Source organism: Pristiophorus japonicus, chromosome 1 (genome assembly GCF_044704955.1).
Source record: "Pristiophorus japonicus isolate sPriJap1 chromosome 1, sPriJap1.hap1, whole genome shotgun sequence".
Taxonomy (NCBI): domain Eukaryota; kingdom Metazoa; phylum Chordata; class Chondrichthyes; family Pristiophoridae; genus Pristiophorus; species Pristiophorus japonicus.
This window is the reverse complement of record NC_091977.1, coordinates 393960188-393983210: the sequence shown is the minus strand read 5'-3', so window position 1 is coordinate 393983210 and position 23023 is coordinate 393960188. Positions and strand designations below refer to the sequence as shown.

At 47.4% G+C, this 23023-nt stretch overlaps 1 long non-coding RNA gene across 1 annotated transcript in view; it reads left to right on the top strand.

Annotated features, from left to right (window-relative positions):
• Nucleotides 1-22085, top strand: part of LOC139259721 (uncharacterized) — an 86903-nt gene extending 64818 nt beyond the window's left edge. Inside the window, exon 3 of the long non-coding RNA XR_011592641.1 lies at nt 22060-22085. This is a non-coding gene — a long non-coding RNA (uncharacterized lncRNA). The remainder of the gene's footprint in view (nt 1-22059) is intronic.
• Nucleotides 22086-23023: the final 938 nt, after the last annotated feature.

The window sequence follows — 23023 nt, the reverse complement described above, 5'->3', positions numbered from 1 at the left end:
CCTCATAATTTTATATACCTCAATAAGGTTTCCCCTCAGCCTCCTCTGTTCCAAGGAAAACAAACCCAGACTATCCAATCTGTCCTCATAGTTAAGATTCTCCACTCCCGGCAACATCCTCGTAAATCTCCTCTGTACCCTCTCCAGTGCAATCATGTCCTTCCTGTAATGCAGTGACCAAAACTTCACGCAGCACTCCAGCTGTGGCCTAACCAGTGTTTTATACAGTTCAAGCATAACGCCCCTGCTCTTGTATTCTATGTCTCGGCTAATAAAGGCAAACATTCCGTATGCCTTCTTAACCACCTTATGTACCTGCCCTACTACCTTCAGGGATCTGTGGACATGCATTCCAAGGTCCCTTTGTTCCTCTACACTTTTCAGTGTCCTACCATTTAATGTGTATTTCCTTTCCTTGTTAGCCCTCCCCAAATGCATCACCTCACACTTCTCCGGATTAAATTCCATTTGCCACTGTTCTGCCCACCTGACCAGTTGATTGATATCTTCCTGCAGTCTGCAGCTTTCTTCTTCATTATTAACTGCATGGCCGATTCTAGTATCATCTGCAAACTTCTTAATCATACCCCCTATATTCAAGTCTAGATCATTGATGTATACCACAAAAAGCAAGGGACCTAGTACTGAGCCCTGCGGAACCCCACTGGAAACATCCTTCCAGTCACAAAAACACCCATCAACCATTCCCCTTTGCTTCCTGCCTCTGAGCCAATTTTGGATCCAACTTGCCAGTTTGCCCTGGATCCCAATGGCTTTTATTTTCGTGACCAGTCTGCCATGTGTGACCTTATCAAAAGCTTTGCTAAAATCCATGGGCTAGAGTTTCCTTGTTTTTTGCATGCTTAACGGCCACTTAACGTCCATTTTGCCGATGAAATGACGTATAACGCCCATATATTGCCCAGTTAGCCACAAAATGGAAACTGTTGGGCACTTTTCAGAATCTTATCACCGAGCGTTACTTTCCCCATGTGCGTAACAGCAGGAAAAAATAATACCACCCGGCCACTTTTTTTGGGCCGAATCATCAGAATGGGCGAAACCAACGCCCATAATATCGTTCAATGTTAATTTCCACACGTAATTAATGCCAAGATTCAATAATACTGCCCATCCATTTTTTTTTGTCGTAACGAGCACATTTGGCGAAACTAACGCCCAGGAGATTGCCACCTCGCAAACATATCACCCACAATATCGCTCGCCCAAAACACCGCTCTGAAAAAGTGTTGTTCTGAACTAAAGCCAGCGGTGTGGCTGCCATTTTTTAAATCGCAGGTCACTTCATTCAAAAGGCTGCTTCAACTTCGGGGGAGTTTGGATTGACTCTGGAGTTCTTCTCAGGTGAACTGACCATCTCAACAGACACATTTTCAGACTCTGGACTATTGGGAGTTTACTCTAGGTGTATTTTAGTGAGGAAATGATTGCTTCGGATCAATCGCTAATATACTTTCATTGCAATGGGGCCAGCCATTTCTCAGCCTGAATCAATTAATACACAGATGCTGCAGAGTGCAGATGGCTCAATGTGTGATGCACTTCATTATGTCCCCAATTTAAGACATGCAAGAATGAGGAGGAGGGCCAGATCATACACACCCCGCACGTACAAGGAAAAGAGGTCTTACCTCGACGTGTCCGACCACACCTGCCTTCGGAGACTGCGCTTCCACAAGGTGGTGATCAATGAAATATCCGAGCTCATCAGGCCACATATGCAGCCTGCCATCAGGACATCAGTGTCTGTTGAGGTCAAGGTCACCGTGGCACTGTTTTTCTACGTGTCCAGTTCCTTTTGGGCCTCCGCAGTCGAGATTTGCCCTCTGTCTCACCATGCCACCCATTGCTGCATTAGACAGGTCACGGAGGTCCTGTACGCGAGAAGGATGAACTTTATCAGCTTCCCCATGACCACGGAGGCTCAGACTGACAGGGCTGGAGCATTCTACTGCATTGCTAAGTTCCCCAGGATGCAGGGAGCTATATAGTGCACTCACATCGCCATGCGGCCACCTTCTCAGAACCCGGAGTGTTTTCGTAATGGAAAAGGATTTCACTCCCTGAAGGTCCAACTAGTTGTCAACCACAACCAGATCATCATGGCAGTGAAATCCAAATGTCCGGGCACCTTCAATGAGGCTCACATCCTGCATGAGAGCGCTGCCTCTGACATCTTTGAGAGTCAGCCACAAGGACAATGCTAGATGCTTGGCAATCACCGATATAGCCTAGCCACCTGGCTGATGACCCCCCTGCGTGACACCCACACTGAGGCCGAGAAGCGATACAACCAGAGTCACAGAAACACACGCAATGTGGTCCACAAAACAATAACTGTGCTTAAGTAGTGCTTCAGATGTCTGGACCACTCAGGAGGGGAGCTACAATACAACCCTGAGCAAATAGGTAAATTCATGGTCATGTGCTCCATGCTGCACAATCTGGCTATCAGGAGGGGCCAAGAATTGCCAGAAGGGACTGATGCTCCACCTCAGGAAAGAGAGGAAGAGGATGACGAGGGGCTGGACACTGACCTAGGGCTAGACAATCAGGCTGGCTATGCAACCATGCCCACGACCTCCTCCAGACCACAGGAAAGGGCCCGTGGTGGCTACATAGCTGCAAGACTCTGATATTTGATCGATTTGCCTGAAAGAACGTTGCTGTGAGTGACAATGCTGACACACTGCTGTGTGTGTGCAGCTCAGACATCAATGGTGCCCATCACCTTGGTGCCAGTTAAAGTTTACGTTGATTGAAGTTAAGGTTTATTTAAGCTTTTCATGTTAAAGAATCACCAGTGTGTAATGGTCCAGCTATCTGAGACAATGTGCAACAAGGCTATGTTCAATAAAAACATTTTTATACCAGCATTGGTCTGAAATCATAAGTATCACAGGCAAAAACACCCAACCCCCCGCCCACACCCTACCTTTCCCACCATTGACATCAATCAAATGTTCAACATGTCCAGCAACACAGAATACAAATGCAAAGCAGGAGGGTGGTCCCCATCTCCCATACATTACTACAAATTGCATACACCCAGATGGAGATATAACACAGCCATCACCTGCACACATGCACCTCACTTTCCTTCCCCTCTCTCCTTTTTCTCCTCACCTCTACCCCTTCCCCTCCTCGCACCACCGTGCCTGGCCGAGGAGCTCCTCAGGCGGTGCCTCATTGGGGGGGATGAAGGCAGAGGCGGTGGGTGCATGGGTATGGGAGCGGGACGTGCTGAGGTGGCAACATTCTCTGATACAGAAGCAGGATCTTGGTCTTTGCTCTCATCTGTCGGTCTCAGTGGTGGTGCGGAACCTAGGGGTGGAGTGCCGCGTTCTGGGACCACTGGGAGACCTGTGCCAGCCGTGATCCTAGCTATCGCATCCAGGGCCTCCGCCATCCGCGGAATGTACTCAGTCATGGTGGCCAGCTGTCGTGTTATGCTCCCCAATGCTTCGATGAGCTGGTCACCAATGTCTACAGTCCTCCTGAACAACTGTACCATCTCTCCGCTCTCATGTGGTGCTCGTGGACCAGACCTGCAGCGCCCATGAGGGCTCTGCGGGGTTGGCGCCATCCTAGGGACAAATGGGGTGCCCTGTGGCAAGGTGCTTGGGGCCGGTACCTCCAGAGTGGAGGCAGGAATGACCAGAGGACCACTAGATGGCCTTGAGGTGGAATGGCTTCTAGAGCGTGGCGATGCAGGTTCCTCGAAGTCCGCGCTCTCTTCCGTGAAGAACAGACCCAGCAGATTGACGGGCGAGGATCGGAGCTCCTCAGCAGATGTAGGATCGTCCGGAGAGTCGGGACCCACGCCCCCACCTTCTGGCCTCTGTGGTCTTGCCTGGGGCCGCGCTGCTGGCTGAGCTGCAAAACACAAATGAGATTATTGGAGGAGCAGTGGGTGCTGGGGTCACAAGGTGAGCCTAGCGCTACACACAGCATATGCACGACAAAAACAGCACCACTATCAAGATCATCACAGACATTACATTTCATGACCATCAACATATGGTGCATTGCAATGACTTTCATTAGGCCAGCATTATTCCTCGGACAATTTTAGAAATCATCTATCATATATGATTGCTTGGCTATGAATGAGTGCAGCATCTATTAACTTTGCATCACGCAATGGTCGATACTTTACTCACGTGGCATCACTTCAGGGTCTGCAGATGCTTCTGTGGCTGTCCGGGTGTGCTTCCCCATGAGTGATGTTGCTGGGGACTGGTGGCCCCTCCACCCATTCGCCTCTGCACAGACCTCATCGTCGATAGCTTCTTCTGTAAAAGGTGACAGGACGACATGGCATGAGATCATTGCGTAATATCATTGCTAGGTACTATCACAGAGACTGATACAACACATAACCGACAGATGTAATCATGCTGATTATGATAATTATGATTCTTTACCTAAAGACGTGCACCGTGAGCGCAGGCTTTGAGCAAAACATTCCCGGTAAAAGTGAAAGACCTCACATCTGCTGATAGTCACTCATGACTGTTACAAATCTAATTATATAAATACATAAGTACATGTAAATAAATGTAATACTTACTCTTGCAGATTCCACAAGGTCGTTCCATCGTTTGCGGCATTGGTTGCCCTCACGCACCTCATTGGACTCCGACGAGACCACCTCTGCTAGCTCGGCCCATATCTTCTGGGAGGCCTTTGGGGTGGGTTTCCCATGCCCTCCCTGTGTCAAATCACCCTAGCGTAACTCGACCTCCTGCGGGAGGGAGGCATTTGCCTCGTCCGAGAACCTCTTCACTCTTTTGTGTCCTCTAATGTGCTCCTCTCTCAGCTCACTGCTCTCGCCAACATCAGTCTCCACAACGTGCTGTGATGCCTCCTACTCTCCCTCCATTGTAGGTCAAATTCGGGCAACTATGTGGCTAGTAACAGTTAATTTTTGTTTCCCTATTTGCTCTAAAGCTCTAAACTCTCCCTCCTTTCTCCCAAAGCAGCCACACCACACCCACACACGTCTTCAGTCCCTCTGAGCTCCTCTCTCTCTAGCTCCTCTTCTGCCCGTGTCATGATGACCCTTGACCTCCTGAATCGCGGGAGTCTAGCGTAGCCATACCATTGCTAAGGACGGTGACACTTTAAGGCAGAACGTCAGCGAGATTTAACGCTACCGCCCATTTCATATTGCTCGTGGTAACACCCAATTTCAAAAATGGAGACTAGGTGCTTTGAGAATGGGTGAGAAGCCGGCAATCTGAAAACCCATTTTTACCATCCACACCGGAAACAACGCCCATTTTTGGGCGATAAGCACAAAAGTGTAAAATCTAGCCCCATATACATTACATTCTTCACACTGCCCTCATCGACCCTCTGGTTATCTCCTCGAAAAATTCAATCAAGTTAGTCAGACACGACCTTCCCTTAACAAATCCGTGCTGACCATCCTTGATTAATCCGCGTCTTTCTAAATTAAGATTTATCCAGTCCTTCAGGAATTTTTCCAATAATTTTCGCACCACTGAGGTTAGGCTGACTAGCCTGTAATTATTCAGTCTATCCCTTTCTCCCTTCTTAAACATAGCTATCACATGAGCAGTCCTCCAGTCCTCTGGCACCACACCTGAAGCCAGAGATGATTGGAAAATGATGGGCAAAGCCTCTGCTATTTCCACTTTTGCTTCGCTTAACAGCTTGGGATACATTTAATCCGGGCCTGGGGACTTATCCACTTTCAAAGCTACTAAACCCCTTAATACCTACTCTCTCACTTTGTTTATTTCATCTAATATTTCACACACCTCCTCCTCCTCGATAGCAGTGTCTGCATTGCCCCTCTCTTTTGTGAAAACAGACGCAAAGTATTCATTAACGACCATACCCACATCTTCCGCCTCCACACACAGATTACTCTCATGGTCTCTAATATGCCCTACCCGGTCTTTAGTTATCCTCTTGCTCTTAATATATTTATAAAATATCTTTGGCTTTTCCTTGATTTTACTTGCCAAGAATTTTCCATGCTCTCTCTTTGCTTTCCCAATATCCTTTTTCATTTCACCCCTGGACGTTCTATACTCCTCTAGAGATTCTGCAGTATTTAGCGATCGGTATCTGTCATAAGCCTCCCTTTTTTTCTTTATCCTACCCTGTATGTCCCTAGACATTCAGGGGACTCGAGATTTGTTATTCCAACCTTTTTCTTGAAGGGTACATATTTGGCCTGAACCCTGCGGATCTCCTCCTTGAATGCTTCCCACTGCTCTGACACTAAATACCTTCAAGTATGTGTTTCCAGTCCACAATGGCTAAATCACCTCTCAGCTTAGCAAAGTTGGCTTTTCCTCAATTTAGAACTTTTATTCCTGGTCTATCCTTGTCCTTTTCCATAACTACCTTAAATCTAACTAAATTATGGTCACTAGCAGCTAAATGCTCTCCCACTAATACCCCTTCCACCTGCTCAACTTCATTCCCTAAAACTAAATCCAGAACCGTCCCCTCCCATGGTGAGCTTGCGACATACTGGCTAAAAAAGGTTCTCTTGAATGCTGCACCCTCTATGCCCTTCACACTAATTTTGTCCCAGTTAATATTAGGATAGTTGAGATCCCCTACTATTACTGCCCTATAGTTTTTGCACCTCAGAAATGTGCCTACATATTTGCTCTTCTATCTCCCACTCACTGTTTGGGGGTCTATAGTACACACCCAGCAGTGTAATCGCCCATTTTTTGTTTTTCAGTTCGACCCATATGGCCTCATTTGACAATCCCTCTAACATATCATCCCACCTCACAGCAATAATAGTTTCTTTATTCAATACCGTGACACTAGCACCCCCCCCCCCCCCCCCCGCTCTTCTTACCCCCCTCACTATCCCATCTGAAAATCCTGTAACCAGGAATGTTGAGCTGTCATACCTGTTGCTCTTTTAGCATTGACTCTGTAATAGTTGTAGCTGAGCACCTGGAGTCTCATCACCGAGAGCATTCAGAAATCAAATGCAGGCAGCAGAAAGAGCATGCGGCAAACCAGTCCCACCCAACCTTTCCCTCAACAACTATCTGTCTCAACTGTGGCAGGGACTGTGGTTCTCGTATTGGACTGTTCAGCCACCTAAGTACTCATTTTAAGAGTGGAAGCAAGTCTTCTTTGATTCCTAGGGACATAGAAACATAGAAAATAGGTGCAGGAGTAGGCCATTCGGCCCTTCGAGCCTACACCACCATTCAGTATGATCACAGCTGATCGTGCAACTTTAGTACCCCATTCCTGCTTTCTCTCCATACCCCTTGATCCCTTTAGCTGTAAAGGCCACATCTAACTCCCTTTTGAATATATCTAACAAACTGGCCTTAACAACTTTCTGTGGTACAGAATTCCACAGGTTCAGAATTCCCTGAGTGAAGACGTTTCTCCTCATCTCGGTCCTAAATGGCTTACCCCTTATCCTTGGACTGTGACCCCTGGCTCTGGACTTCCCCAACATTGGGAACATTCTTCCTGCATCTAACCTGTCCAATCCCGTCAGAATTTTATATGTTTCTATGAGATCTCCTCTCATTCTTCTAAATTCCAGTGAACATAAGCCCAGTCGATCCAGGCTTTCTTCATATGTCAGTCCTGCCATCCCAGCAATCAGTCTGGTGAACCTTCGCTGCACTCCCTCAATAGCAAGAATGTCCTTCCTCAGATTAGGGGACCAAAACTGTACACAATATTCAAGGTGTGGCCTCACCAAGGCCCTATACAACTGTAGTAAGACCTCCCTGCTCCTATACTCAAATCTTCTCGCTATGAAGGCCAACATGCCATTTGCCTTCTTCACTGCCTGCTGTACCTGCATACCAACTTTCAATGACTGATGTACCATGACACCCAGGTCTCATTGCACCTCCCCTTTTCCTAATCGGTCGCCATTCAGATAATATTCTGCCTTCCTGTTTTTGCCACCAAAGTGGATAACCACCCATTTATCTACATTATACTGCATCTGCCATGCATTTGCCCACTCACCTAACCTGTCCAAGTCACCCTGCAGCCTCTTAGTGTCCTCCTCACAGCTCACACTGCCACCCATCTTAGTGTCATCTGCCTATGATGATGATGAATAGCATACTCCCAAGTGTCTACCTGTGCTCTCAGCTCAACTGCCTTATTCGCTATACTCCTTGCATTGAAGTATATTACCATTTAGTACAGCCAGAACTCCTTCTTGACTACTTTCTAACCCTTGTTTCCTCTGTCCTTCAAATTCACTTTCTAATTTTTTGCTTTACAATTCCAGCTTTATTTCCCGCCCTACTGAATCTTTTCTCAGGTTCCCATCCCTCTGCCAAGCTCGTTTAAACCCTCCCCAACAGCACTAGCAACCCCACACCCCACCGTGAGGATATTGGTCCAAGCTCTGTTGAGGTGCAACCCGTCCGGCTTGTACAGGTTCCACCTACCCCAGAAGCGGTCCCAATGCCTCAGGAATCTAAATCCCTCTTTCCCCCACCATTTCTCCAGCCACGCGTTCATCTGCCATATCCTCCTATTTCTGTACTCACTAGTTCGTGGCACCAGAGTAATCCAGAGATTGCTACCTTTGAGCTCCTGCTTCTTAACCTCTCTCCTAGCTCCCTAAATTCTGCCTCCAGGATGTCATCCCTCTTTCTACCTATGTCATTGGTACCGATATGGACCACGACCTCTGGCTGTTCACCCTCTCCCCCCAGAATGCACTGCAGCCGCTCGATGATATCCTTGACCTTGGCATCAGGGAGGCAACATACCATCCTGGAGTCATGTCTGCAGCCGCAGAAACGCCTGTCTGCTCCCTTGACTATTGAATCCCCAACCACCATGGCTCTTCCATTCTTCTTCCTCCCCTCTGTGCAGCTGAGCCACCCTTGGTGCCATGGACTTGGCTCAGGCTGCATTACCCAGAGGCACCATCGCCCACACCGGTACTCAGAAGAGAATTCTGGTTGGAGAGTGAGATGGACTCAGCGGACTACTGCACTACCTGCCTAGTCCTTCTCTTCTGTCTGATGGTCACCCACTCCCTCTCTGCCTGCACACTCTTAAGCTGCAGAGTGACCACCTCTAGAAACATGCTATCCACGTAGCTCTCAGACTCGCGGATACACCACAGTGACTCCAGCCGCCGCTCAAGCTCCGAAACACAGAGATCAAGTTGGTGCAGCTGGAGACACCTCATGCACACATGGTCGTCCAGGCTGCGCAAAGCATCCAGGACTTCCCACATGCCACAGGATGTGCAATCCATGGGAATGAGCTGTCCTGCCATCCCTCTAGTTAGACTCGGAACTATCAAGCAGAAATAAATGCTAAACCTTAGCAAAACACATCCAGCTGCTACTCAGCAATCAGCTGATTTAATTAATTCGTTTTTTTAGATTAGAAATATCTCTTATTTATTTTATTTAATTAGTTAATTGCGGTTCCTAACTTACACCAATGCCCAAAGTTTTAAAAATAAAGAGACATATATAGGGTATGCAGGTTTCCTCATTTGTGTCAAACTGCTTTATACAAATCGCATTGTTAAAGTTGGATTTCAACAGAGCTGCAGGAAACTTAAACTGGGCACACGAAGGCAGCAGTCGCTTCCTCCTTATGAGCAGCAATCCCAACTGCACCATCATCTCTCACTGACCTTCCTGCTCACTGCACTTGCTGGGGGCTAATCTCACCAGCAACCTCTCTTATCCTGCTCACCCACCTTTCACTGTCCCCTTGGACTCCCATCAGCTCAAAAACCACCTTTGCTTTTCTCTCTATAATGTTTGTTCACTCGCCATCAAGGCTCTATCAATCCACGACCACCCTTTTGTGGATGATTGCATTGACATCCTGGTTTTGACTGAAACTTGGATCCCGGTTGGTGATCCCCTGCCTCCAACTGAAGCCTCCGAAATGGAGGAGGACGCTCCATAGACCCTCGCGGTTTACAATGTCAAAGGCCTTTGTAAGGTCGAAAAAGGCTATGTATAAGGGCTGCCGCTGCTCCCTACATTTTTCCTGCAGCTGTCGTGCTGCAAAAATCATGTCCGTTGTGCCCCGTAGGGGATGAAATCCGCACTGTGACTCCGGGAGGAGCTCCTCGGCCACAGGTAGAAGACAGTTGAGGAGGACTCTAGCGACGACTTTCCCAGTGGCTGATAGCAGGGAGATTCCTCTGGAGTTGTCGCAGTCAGATCACTGCATCTCTGAGATCTCCCGGCATGCTCTCCTCCCTCCAGATGAGAGAGATGAGGTCATGTATTCGCACCAACAGTGCCTCTCCGCCATACTTCAATGCCTCAGCAGGGATTCCATCCACACCCATAGCCTTGTTGTTTTTAAGCTGTCTTATGGCTTTTTCTACCTCATGCTGTGTTGGGGTCTCACTGAGATGGTGGCGCCCCAAAAGTTCGGATGGCCCCCCCAAAAGTTTGTTCCCATCCTCCGCCTGCTCTACAACGTCATGCAAGCCATGATCCTTACTAACAGAACCATTGCATACCCAATCCACGTCCGGACTGGGGCCAAGCAGGGTTGCGTCATCACCCCAATCCTCTTCTAAATCTTCCTCGCTGCCATGCTCCACCTCACAGTCGACAAGCTCCCCGCTGGAGTGGAACTAAACTACAGAACCAGTGGGAACCTGTTCAACCTTCGCCGTCTCCAGGCCAGGTTCAAGACCAACCCAAACTCTGTCATTGAGCGACAGTACGTGGACGGCGCCTGCGTCTGCGCACATACTGAGGCTGAACTCCAGGACATAGTCGACGTATTTACTGAGGCGTACGAAAGCATGGGCTTTACACAAAACATCAGTAAGACAAAGGTCCTCCACCAGCCTGTCCTCGCCACACAGCACTTCCCCCCAGTCATCAAGATCCACGGCATGACCTTGGACAATGTGGATCACTTCCCTTATCTCAGGAGCCTCCTATCAACAAGAGCAGGCATTGACAACGAGATCCAACACCGCCTTCAGTGCGCCAGTGCAGCCTTCGGCCACCTGAGGAAAAGAGTGTTTGAAGATCAGGCCCTCAAAACTGCCACCAAGCTCATGGTCTACAGGGCTGTAGTAATACCCGCCCTACTGCATGGCTCAGAAACATGGACCATGTACAGTAACACCTCAAGTCGCCGGAGAAATACCACCAACGGTGTCTCCACAAGATCCTACAAATCCCCTGGGAGGACAGATGCACCAACGTTAGCGTCCTCATCCAGGCCAATATCCCCAGCATTGAAGCACTGACCACACTTGATCAGCTCCGCTGGGCAGACCACATTGTTCGCATGTCAGACACGAGGCTCCCAAAACAAGTGCTCTACTCGGAACTCCTTCGCGGCAAACGAGCCAAAGGTGGGCAGTGGAAACGTTACAAGGACACCCTCAAAGCCTCCCTGATAAAGTGCAACATCCCCACTGACACCTGGGAGTCCCTGGCCAAAGACCGCCCGAAGTGGAGGAAGTGCATCCGGAAGAGCACTGAGCACCTTGAGTCTCGTCGTTGAGAGCGCGCAGAAATCAATCGCAGGCAGCAGAAAGAACGTGTAGCAAACCAGTTGCATCCACCCCTTCCCTCGACGACTGTTTGTCCCACCTGCGACAGAGACTGTGGTTCTCATATTGGACAATACAGCCACCTAAGAACTCATGCTAAGAGTGGAAGCAAGTCTTCCTACATGTGCAGGAAGTGTATCCTGCTGCAGCATCTGACAGACCGCATTGCGGCACTGGAGCTGCGCATGGATTCACTCTGGAGCACCTGCGATGCTGAGGATGTAGTGACTAGCACGTTTAGTGAGTTGGGCACACCGCATCTAAAGGTTACACAGGCAGATAGGGACAGCAGGAAGAGCAGTGGAAAGAAGTTAGTGCAGGGATCCCCTGCGGTCATCCCCCTCCAAAACAGATACATTGTTTTGGGTACTGCTGGGGGGATGATTCATCAGGGGAAGGCAGCAGCAGCCAAGTTCATGGCACCGTGGGTGGCTCTGCTGCAAAGGAGGGCAGGAAAAAAAGTGGGAGAGCTGTAGCAGTAGGGAATTCTATTGTAAGGGGAATAGATAGGCGTTTCTGTGGCCGCAATTGAGATTCTAGGATGGTATGTTGCCTCCCTGGTGCAAGGATCAAGGATGTCTCGGAGCGGGTGCAGGACATTTTGGAGGGGGAGGGTGAACAGCCAGTTGTTGTGGTGCATATAGGTACCAACGATATAGGTAAAAAACAGGGTGAGGTCCCACAAGCTGAATTTAGGGAGCGAGGAGTTAAATTAAAAAGTAGGACCTCAAAGGTAGTAATCTCAGGATTGCTACCAGTGTCACATGCTAGTCAGAGTAGGAATTGCAGGATAGCTAAGCTGAATATGTGGCTTGAGGAATTGTGCAGAAGGGAAGGATTCAAATTCCTGGGACATTGGAACCGGTTCTGGGGGTGGTGGGACCAGTACAAACCGGACGGTCTGCACCTGGCCAGGACCAGAACCAATATCCTAGGGGGAGTGTTTGCTAGTGCTGTTGGGAAGGGTTTAAACTAATATGGCAGGGGGATGGGAACCTATGCAGGGAGACAGAGGGAAGTAGAATGGGGGCAGAAGCAAAAGATAGAAAGAAAAGTAAAAGTGGAGGACAGAGAAACCCAAGGCAAAAATCAAAAAGGGCCACATTACAGCAAAAATCTAAAGGGGCAAAGTGTGTTAAAAAGACAAGCCTGAAGGCTCTGTGCCTCAATGCGATGAATATTTGTAATAAGCTGGGCGAATTAACTGCGCAGGTCAGCAATTAACGAATATGATATAATTGACATCACGGAGACATGGCTCCAGGGTGACCAAGGCTGGGAACTCAACATCCAGAGGTATTCAACATTCAGGAAGGATAGATAGAAAGGAAAAGGAGGTGGGGTAGCATTGCTGGTTAAAGAGGAAATTAACGTAATAGTAAGGAAGGACATTAGCTTGGATGATGTGGAACCTGTATGGGTGGAGCTGCGGAATACCAAAGGGCAGAAAACATTAGTGGGAGTTGTATACAGACCACCAAACAGTAGTAGTGAGGTTGGGGATAGCATCAAACAAGAAATTAGGGATGCGTGTAATAAAGGTACAACAGTTATCATGGGCGGCTTTAATCTACATATAGATTGGGCTAACTAAACATAGCAATACGTTGGAGGAGGATTTCCTGGAGTGTATTAGGGATGGTTTTCGAGACCAATATGTCGAGGAACCAACTAGAGGGCTGGCCATCCTAGACTGGGTAATGTGTAATGAGAAAGGACTAATTAGCAATCTTGTTGTGTGAGGCCCCTTGGGGAAGAGTGAAAATAATATGATAGAATTCTTTATTAAGATGGAGAGTGATACAGTTAATTCAGAAACTAGGGTCCTCAACTTAAGGAAAGGTAACTTCGATAGTATGAGATGTGAATTGGCTAGAATAGACTGGCGAATGATACTTAAAAGGTTAATGGTGGATAGGCAATGGCAGACATTTAAAGATCACATGGATGAACTTCAACAATTGTACATCTCTGTCTGGAGTAAAAATAAAACGGGGAAGGTGCCTCAAGCGTGGCTCACAAGGGAAATTAAAGATAGTGTTAAAGCCAAGGAAGAGGCATATAAATTGGCTAGAAAAAGCAACAAACCTGAGGACTGGGAGAAATTTAGAATTCAACAGAGGAGGACTAAGGGTTTAATGAAGAGGGGGAAAATAGAGTACAAGAAGATGCTTGCAGGGAACATAAAAACGGACTGCAAAAGCCTCTAAAGATATGTGAAGAGAAAAAGATTAGTGAAGACAAACGTAGGTCCCTTGCAGTCAGAATCAGGTGAATTTATAATGGGGAACAAAGAAATGGCAGACCAGTTGAAGAAATACCTTGGTTCCAGCTTCACGAAGGAAGACACAAATAACATTTCGGAAATACTAGGGGACCGAGGATCTAGTGAGAAGGAGGAACTGAAAGAAATCCTTATTAGTCGGGAAATTGTGTAAGGGAAATTGATGGGATTGAAGGCCGATAAATCCCCAGGGCCTGATAGTCTGCATCCCAGAGTACTTAAGGAAGTGGCCCTAGAAATAATGGATGCATTGGTGATCATTTTCCAGCAGTCTATAGACTCTGGATCAGTTCCTATGGACTGGAGGGTAGCTAATGTAACACCACTTTTTAAAAAAGGAGGGAGAGAGAAAACGGGTAATTATAGACTGGTTAGCCTGACATCAGTAGTGGGGAAAATGTTGGAATCAATTATTAAAGATGAAATAGCAGCGCATTTGGAAAGCAGTGACAGCATGGATTTATGAAGGGGAAATCATGCTTGACAAATCTTCGAGAATTTTTTGAGGATGTAACTAGTAGAGTGGACAAGGGAGTGGATGTGGTGTATTTGGACTTTCAAAATGGTTTTGACAAGGTCCCACACAAGAGATTGCTGTACAAAATTAAGGACATGGTATTGGTGGTAATATACTGACGTGGATAGAGAACTGGTTGGCAGACAGGAAGCAGAGAGTCGGGATAAACGGGTCCTTTTCAGAATGGCAGGCAGTGACTAGTGGAGTGTCGCAGGGCTCAGTACTGGGACCCCAGCTCTTTACAATATACATCAATGGTTTAGATGAAGGAACTGACAGACCGCGTTGCGGAGTTGGAGCTGAGGGTGGATTCACTCTGGAGCATCCACGATGCTGAGAATGACGTGAGTATCACGTGTAGCGAGTTGGTCGTACCGCAGGGAAAGGATCCACAGCCAGATAGGGAATGGAAGACCAACAGGAAGAGCAGTCCAAGGAAGGTAGTGCAGGAGTCCCCTGTGGTCATCCCCCTGCAAAACAGATACACTGCTTTGGGTACTGTTGAGGGGGATGAGTCATCAGGGGAGGGCAGCAGCAGCCAAGTTCATGGCACCATGGCTGGCTCTGCTGCACAGGAGGGCAGGAAAAAGAGTGGGAGAGCAATAGTGATTGGGGATTCAATGGTGAGGGGAATAGATAGGTGTTTCTGCGGCCGCAACCGAGACTCCAGGATGGTATGTTGCCTCCCTGGTGCAAGGGTCAAGGATGTCTCGGAGCGGGTGCAGGACATTCTAAAAAGGGAGGGAGAACAGCCAGTTGTCGTGGTGCACATTGGTACCAACGACATAGGTAAAAAAAGGGATGAGGTCCTACGAAACGAATTTAAGGAGCTAGGAGCTAAATTAAAAAGTAGGACCTCAAAAGTAGTAATCTCGGGATTGCTACCAGTGCCACGTGATAGTCAGAGTAGGAATCGCAGGATAGTGCAGATGAATACGTGGCTTGAGCAGTGGTGCAACAGGGAGGGATTCAAATTCCTGGGGCATTGGAACCGGTTCTGGGGGAGGTGGGACCAGTACAAACCGGACGGTCTGCACCTGGGCAGGACCGGAACCAATGTCCTAGGGGGAGTGTTTGCTAGTGCTGTTGGGGAGGATTTAAACTGATATGGCAGGGGGATGGGAACCAATGCAGGGAGACAGAGGGAAACAAAAAGGAGGCAAAAGCAAAAGACAGAAAGGAGATGAGGAAAAGTGGAGGGCAGAGAAACCCAAGGCAAAGAACAAAAAGGGCCACTGTACAGCAAAATTCTAAAACGACAAAGGGTGTTAAAAGAACAAGCCTGAAGGCTTTGTGTCTTAATGCAAGGAGTATCCGCAACAAAGTGGATGAATTAACTGTGCAAATAGATGTTAACAAATATGATGTGATTGGGATTACGGAGACGTGGCTCCAGGATGATCAGGGCTGGGAACTCAACATCCAGGGGTATTCAACATTCAGGAAAGATAGAATAAAAGGAAAAGGAGGTGGGGTAGCATTGCTGGTTAAGGAGCAAATTAAGGCAATAGTTCGGAAGGACATTAGCTTGGATGATGTGGAATCTATATGGGTAGAGCTGCAGAATACCAAAGGACAAAAAACGTTAGTGGGAGTTGTGTACAGACCTCCAAACAGTAGTAGTGATGTTGGGGAGGGCATCAAACATGAAATTAGGGGTGCGTGCAATAAAGGTGCAGCAGTTATAATGGGTGACTTTAATATGCACATAGATTGGGTTAACCAAACTGGAAGCAATACGGTAGAGGAGGATTTCCTGGAGTGCATAAGGGATGGTTTTTTAGACCAATATGTCGAGGAACCAACTAGGGGGGAGGCCATCTTAGACTGGGTGTTGTGTAATGAGAGAGGATTAATTAGCAATCTCGTTGTGCGAGGCCCCTTGGGGAAGAGTGACCATAATATGGTGGAATTCTGCATTAGGATGGAGAATGAAACAGTTAATTCAGAGACCATGGTCCAGAACTTAAAGAAGGGTAACTTTGAAGGTACGAGGCGTGAATTGGCTAGGATAGATTGGCGAATGATACTGAAGGGGTTGACTGTGGATGGGCAATGGCAGACATTTAGAGACCGCATGGATGAACTACAACAATTGTACATTCCTGTCTGTCGTAAAAATAAAAAAGGGAAGGTGGCTCAACCGTGGCTATCAAGGGAAATCAGGGATAGCACTAAAGCCAAGGAAGTGGCATACAAATTGGCCAGAAATAGCAGAGAACCCGGGGACTGGGAGAAATTTAGAACTCAGCAGAGGAGGACAAAGGGTTTGATTAGGGCAGGGAAAATGGAGTACGAGAAGAAGCTTGCAGGGAACATTAAGACGGATTGCAAAAGTTTCTATAGATATGTGAAGAGAAAAAGGTTAGTAAAGACAAACGTAGGTCCCCTGCAGTCAGAATCAGGGGAAGTCATAACGGGGAACAAAGAAATGGCGGACCAATTGAACAAGTACTTTGGTTCGGTATTCACTGAGGAGGACACAAACAACCTTCCGGATATAAAAGGGGTCGGAGGGTCTAGTAAGGAGGAGGAACTGAGGGAAATCCTTATTAGTCGGGAAATTGTGTTGGGGAAATTGATGGGATTGAAGGCCGATAAATCCCCAGGGCCTGATGGACTGCATCCCAGAGTACTTAAGGAGGTGGCCTTGGAAATAGTGGATGCATTGACAGTCATTTTCCAACATTCCATTGATTCTGGATCAGTTCCTATGGAGTGGAGGGTAGCCAATGTAACCCCACTTTTTAAAAAAGGAGGGAGAGAGAAAACAGGGAATTACAGACCGGTCAGCCTGACATCGGTAGTGGGTAAAATGATGGAATCAATTATTAAGGATGTCATAGCAGTGCATTTGGAAAGAGGTAATATGATAGGTCTAAGTCAGCATGGATTTGTGAAAGGGAAATCATGCTTGACAAATCTTCTGGAATTTTTTGAGGATGTTTCCAGTAGAGTGGACAAGGGAGAACCAGTTGATGTGGTATATTTGGACTTTCAGAAGCCTTTCGACAAGGTCCCACACAAGAGATTAATGTGCAAAGTTAAAACACATGGGATTGGGGGTAGTGTGCTGACATGGATTGAGAACTGGTTGTCAGACAGGAAGCAAAGAGTAGGAGTAAATGGGGACTTTTCAGAATGGCAGGCAGTGACTAGTGGGGTACCACAAGGTTCTGTGCTGGGGCCCCAGCTGTTTACACGTACATTAATGATTTAGACGAGGGGATTAAATGTAGTATCTCCAAATTTGCGGATGACACTAAGTTGGGTGGCAGTGTGAGCTGCAAGGAGGATTCTATGAGGCTGCAGAGCGACTTGGATAGGTTAGGTGAGTGGGCAAATGCATGGCAGATGAAGTATAATGTGGATAAATGTGAGGTTATCCACTTTGGTGGTAAAAACAGAGAGACAGACTATTATCTGAATGGTGACAGATTAGGAAAAGGGCAGGTGCAAAGAGACCTGGGTGTCATGGTACATCAGTCATTGAAGGTTGGCATGCAGGTACAGCAGGCGGTTAAGAAAGCAAATGGCATGTTGGCCTTCATAGCGAGGGGATTTGAGTACAGGGGCAGGGAGGTGTTGCTACAATTGTACAAGGCCTTGGTGAGGCCACACCTGGAGTATTGTGTACAGTTTTGGTCTCCTAACCTGAGGAAGGACATTCTTGCTATTGAGGGAGTGCAGCGAAGGTTCACCAGACTGATTCCCGGGATGGCGGGACTGACCTATCAAGAAAGACTGGATCAACTGGGCTTGTATTCACTGGAGTTTAGAAGAATGAGAGGGGACCTCATAAAAACGTTTAAAATTCTGACGGGGTTAGACAGGTTAGATGCAGGAAGAATGTTCCCAATGTTGGGGAAGTCCAGAACCAGGGGACACAGTCTAAGGATAAGGGGGAAGCCATTTAGGACCGAGATGAGGAGGAATTTCTTCACCCAGAGAGTGGTGAACCTGTGGAATTCTCTACCACAGAAAGTTGTTGAGGCCAATTCACTAAATATATTCAAAAAGGAGTTAGATGAAGTCCTTACTACTAGGGGAATCAAGGGGTATGGTGAGAAAGCAGGAATGGGGTACTGAAGTTGCATGTTCAGCCATGAACTCATTGAATGGCGGTGCAGGCTAGAAGGGCCGAATGGCCTACTCCTGCACCTATTTTCTATGTTTCTATGTCTATGTTTCTATGTAATATCTCCAAGTTTGCAGATGACACTGAGCTGGATGGCGGTGTGAGCCGTGAGGAGGATGCTAAAAGGCTGCAGGGTGACTTGGACAGATTCGGTGAGTGGGCAAATGCATGGCAGATGCAGTATAATGTGGATAAATGTGAGGTTATCCACTTTGGTGGCAAAAACACGAAGGCAGAATATTATCTGAATGGTGGCAGATTAGGAAAAGGGGAGGTGCAACAAGACCTGGGTGTCATGATACATTAGTCATTGAAAGTTGGCATGCAGGCACAGCAGGCGGTGAAGAAGACAAAAGGTATGTTGGCCTTCATAGCTAGGGGATTTGAGTATAGGAGCAGGGAGGTCTTACTGCAGTTGTACAGGGCCTTGGTGAGGCCTCACCTGGAATGTTGTGTTCAGTTTTGGTCTCCTAATCTGAGGAAGGACATTCTTGCTATTGAGGGAGTGCAGCGAAGGTTCACCAGACTGATTCCTGGGATGGCAGGACTGACATATGAGGAGAGACTGGATCGACTGGGCCTGTATTCACTGGAGTTTAGAAGGATGAGAAGGTATCTCATGGAAACATATAAAATTCTGACGGGACTGGACAGGTTAGATACAGGAAGAATTTTCCCGATGTTTGGGAAGTCCAGAACCACGGTACACAGTCTAAGGATAAGGAGTAAGCCATTTAGGACTGAGATGAAGAGAAACTTCTTCACTCAGAGAGTTGTTAACCTGTGGAATTCCCTACTGCAGAGAGTTGTTGATGCCAGTTCATTGGATATATTCAAGAGGGAATTAGATATGGCCCTTATGGCTAAAGGGATCAAGGGGTACTGAGGTGAATGATCAGCTATGATATTGAATGGTGGTGCAGGCTCGAAGGGCCGAATGGCCTACTCCTGCACCTATTTTCTATGTTTCTACATTTCTATGTTTCCTCGATTCCGAGGGACTGCCTATGATGATGATGACTGAAGATTCTTCGCCTGACTATACTTTCTACTACCTATCCCGCTATGATAGCTGTACAGGCCTTACCACCAAATCACACCTCAGTCTCTTCCCCCCCCCACAACAACCCCCACCCCCCGCGCCACCCTATGCCGACCCCCCAGCCCCGCACTCTTCTGGTACTTCCTTTTCCTCCTTTAGGCAGTTCCTGTTCCCACCTTTCTCATCACATCAAATGCCAATGAAACTTCTGGGAGTGCACTTTAGACCACCAAATAATCAGAGGGAGATAGATGAGCAAATATGGAGACAAATTTCTGAGAATTGCAAAAACAATAGGGCAGTAATAGTAGGGGATTTCAACTGTCCTAATATTAACTGGGATAAAATCAGTATAAAAGGTTTAGAGAGTGCCTTCTTAAAATGCATGCAGGAGAACTTTTTTAGCCAGTGCGTAGCAAGTCCAACAACAGCAGTTCTGGATTGGCTTTTAGGAAATTAAGCTGGGCAGGTGGATGGGGTATCAGTGTGAGAGTGGTAGTGATCATAATTCAATTAGATTTAGCATATTATGGAAAAGGACAAAGATAGACCAGGAGTAAAACATCTCAATTGGGGAAAGGCCAATTTTACTAAGCTGGGATATGATTTAGCAAAAGTGGACTGGAAAAAGCTACTTGAAGGTAAATCAGTGTCAGAGCAGTGATAGGCATTCAATGAGAAGATATTGAGGATTCAGAGCGAATATGTCCCTGTTATATATGTGAACTTGTATTTACTCTGTGCAGCCACCAGAGGGCTCATTCTCCGGAGTCCCAAGGGATCCCATAATCCCTTGGGTATTTAAGAAGGCTTCACAGGTTGGAGAGGCACTCTGGAGACCTGCAATAAAAAAATTAAGGTCACACTTTATTTTGAGCTCACAGTGTTCAGTCTGACTCTTTCTCCATACACAACAACTGGCGACGGCATACCCAAAGATGCAGAGAACAGTAGGCATCCTGGAGAAATTTTTGGAGGGAGATGATTGGGAAAGTTTTGTGGAGCGACTCGGCCAATACTTCGTGGCCAACGAGATAGATGGGGAAGAGAGCGCTGCCAAACGAAGGGCGATCCTCCTCACCGTCTGTGGGGCACCAACGTATGGCCTCATGAAGAATCTGCTCTCTCCAGCGAAACCCATGGGGAAATCATACGACGACTTGTACACACTGGTCCAAGAGTATTTGAACCCGAAAGAAAGCATTCTGATGGCGAGGTACCGGTTCTACACCTACAAAAGGTCTGAAGGTCAGGAAGTGGCGAGTTATGTCGCCGAGCTAAGACGCCTTGCAGGACATTGCAAATTTGAAGGACATTTGGAGCACATGTTCAGAGACTTTTTCGTACTTGGCATTGGCCACGAAACCATACTTCGCAAAATTTTGACTGTAGAGACCCCAACCGTGAGTAAGGCCATAGCGATAGCCCAAGTGTTCATTGCCACCAGCGACAATACTAAGCAAATCTCTCAGCACACAAGTGCTGCTACAAGTACTGTGAACAAAGTGATGTTGTTTTCGAATCATAACGTACAGGGCAGCTCACACATACCTGCAGCTACACGTCCGCAGATGTCTCAGAGTCCACTATCAAGGGTGATGAATGCAAGGCCTTTAACACCTTGTTGGCACTGCGTGGGTGATCATTGTTTCCATTCATGCCGATTCAAAGGGTACGTTTGCAAGGGCTGTGGAACAATGGGACACTTCACCGAGTGTGCAGGCGAGCTGCTAAGTCTGTAAAACCTGCAAACCACCATGTTGCAGAGGAGGATCACGACAAAACAGAGCCTCAGATAGAGGAGGCAGAGGTACATGGGGTACACACATTCACCACGAATTGTCCCCCGATAATGCTGAATGTTGAACTAAATGGACTCCCGGTGTCAATGGAGCTGGACACGGGCGCAAGCCAGTCCATCATGGGCAAAATGACTTTCAAAAGGTTGTGGTGCAACAAGGCCTCAAGGCCAGTCTTAACTCCAATTCGCACGAAACTAAGAACTTACACAAAAGAACTGATTCCTGTAATTGGCAGTGTTACCGCAAAGGTCTCCTATGATAGAGCGGTGCACAAGCTACCACTCTGGGTGGTACCGGGCGATGGTCCCATGCTGCTCGGCAGGAGCTGGCTGGGAAAGATACACTGGAACTGGGACGACGTCCGAGCGCTATCGCCCGCTGACGACACTTCGTGTGCCCAGGTCTTAAACAAATTTCTTTCGCTGTTCGAGTCAGGCATCGGGAAATTCCAAGGAGCAAAAGTGCAGATCCACCTAATTCCGGGGGCGCAACCCATTCATCACAAAGCGAGAGCAGTACCATACATGATGAGAGAAAGGGTAGAGATCGAGCTAGACCGGCTGCAACGAGAGGGCATCATTTTACCGATCGAGTTCAGCGAGTGGGCCAGTCCTATTGTCCCAGTCCTCAAGGGAGACGGCACCGTCAGAATCTGTGGCGATTACAAAGTAACTATCAATCATTTCTCCCTGCAGGACCAGTACCCACTACCAAAAGCCGATGACCTCTTTGCAACGCTGACGGGAGGAAAGATGTTCACGAAGCTGGATCTGACTTCAGCCTACATGACGCAGGAACTGGAGGAATCATCGAAGGCCCTCACCTGCATCAACACGCACAAAGGTCTTTTTGTTTATAACAGGTGCCCGTTTGGAATCCGATCAGCGGCGGCGATATTCCAGAGAAACATGGAAAGTTTACTGAAGTCGGTCCCACACACCGTGGTCTTCCAGGACGACATCTTGGTCACAGGTCGGAACGCAGTTGAGCATCTGCAGAACCTGGAGGAGATTCTTAGTCGACTCAACCATGTGGGGCTCAGGTTAAATTGCTCGAAGTGCGTTTTCCTAGTGCCTGAAGTGGAGTTCCTGGGAAGGAGGATTGCGGCGGACAGCATCAGGCCCACCAATGCAAAGACGGAGGCAATCAAAAATGCACTGAGGCCACACAACGTGACGGAGCTGCGGTCGTTTTTGGGACTCTTGAACTAATTTGGTAACTTCTTACAGAGTCTTAGCACCCTGCTAGAACCACTACATGTCTTACTACAAACAGGGGGTGAATGGGTTTGGGGCAAAAGCCAAGAAAATGCCTTTGTAAAAGCGAGAAAATTGTTATGCTCAAACAAATTGCTTGTGTTGTATGATCCATGTAAACGTTTGGTACTAGCATGTGATGCGTCGTCATATGGCGTCGGGTGTGTATTGCAAAAAGCTAATGATTTCAGGAAACTGCAACCAGTTGCTTATGCATCCAGGAGTCTGTCTAAGCTGAGAGAGCCTACAGCATGATTGAAAAAGAAGCGTTAGCGTGTGTCTATGGGGTAAAGAAAATGCATCAATACCTGTTTGGGCTAAAATTCAAATTGGAAACTGACCATAAGCCACTTATATCCCTGTTCTCCGAGAGTAAAGGGATAAATACCAATGCATCGGCCTG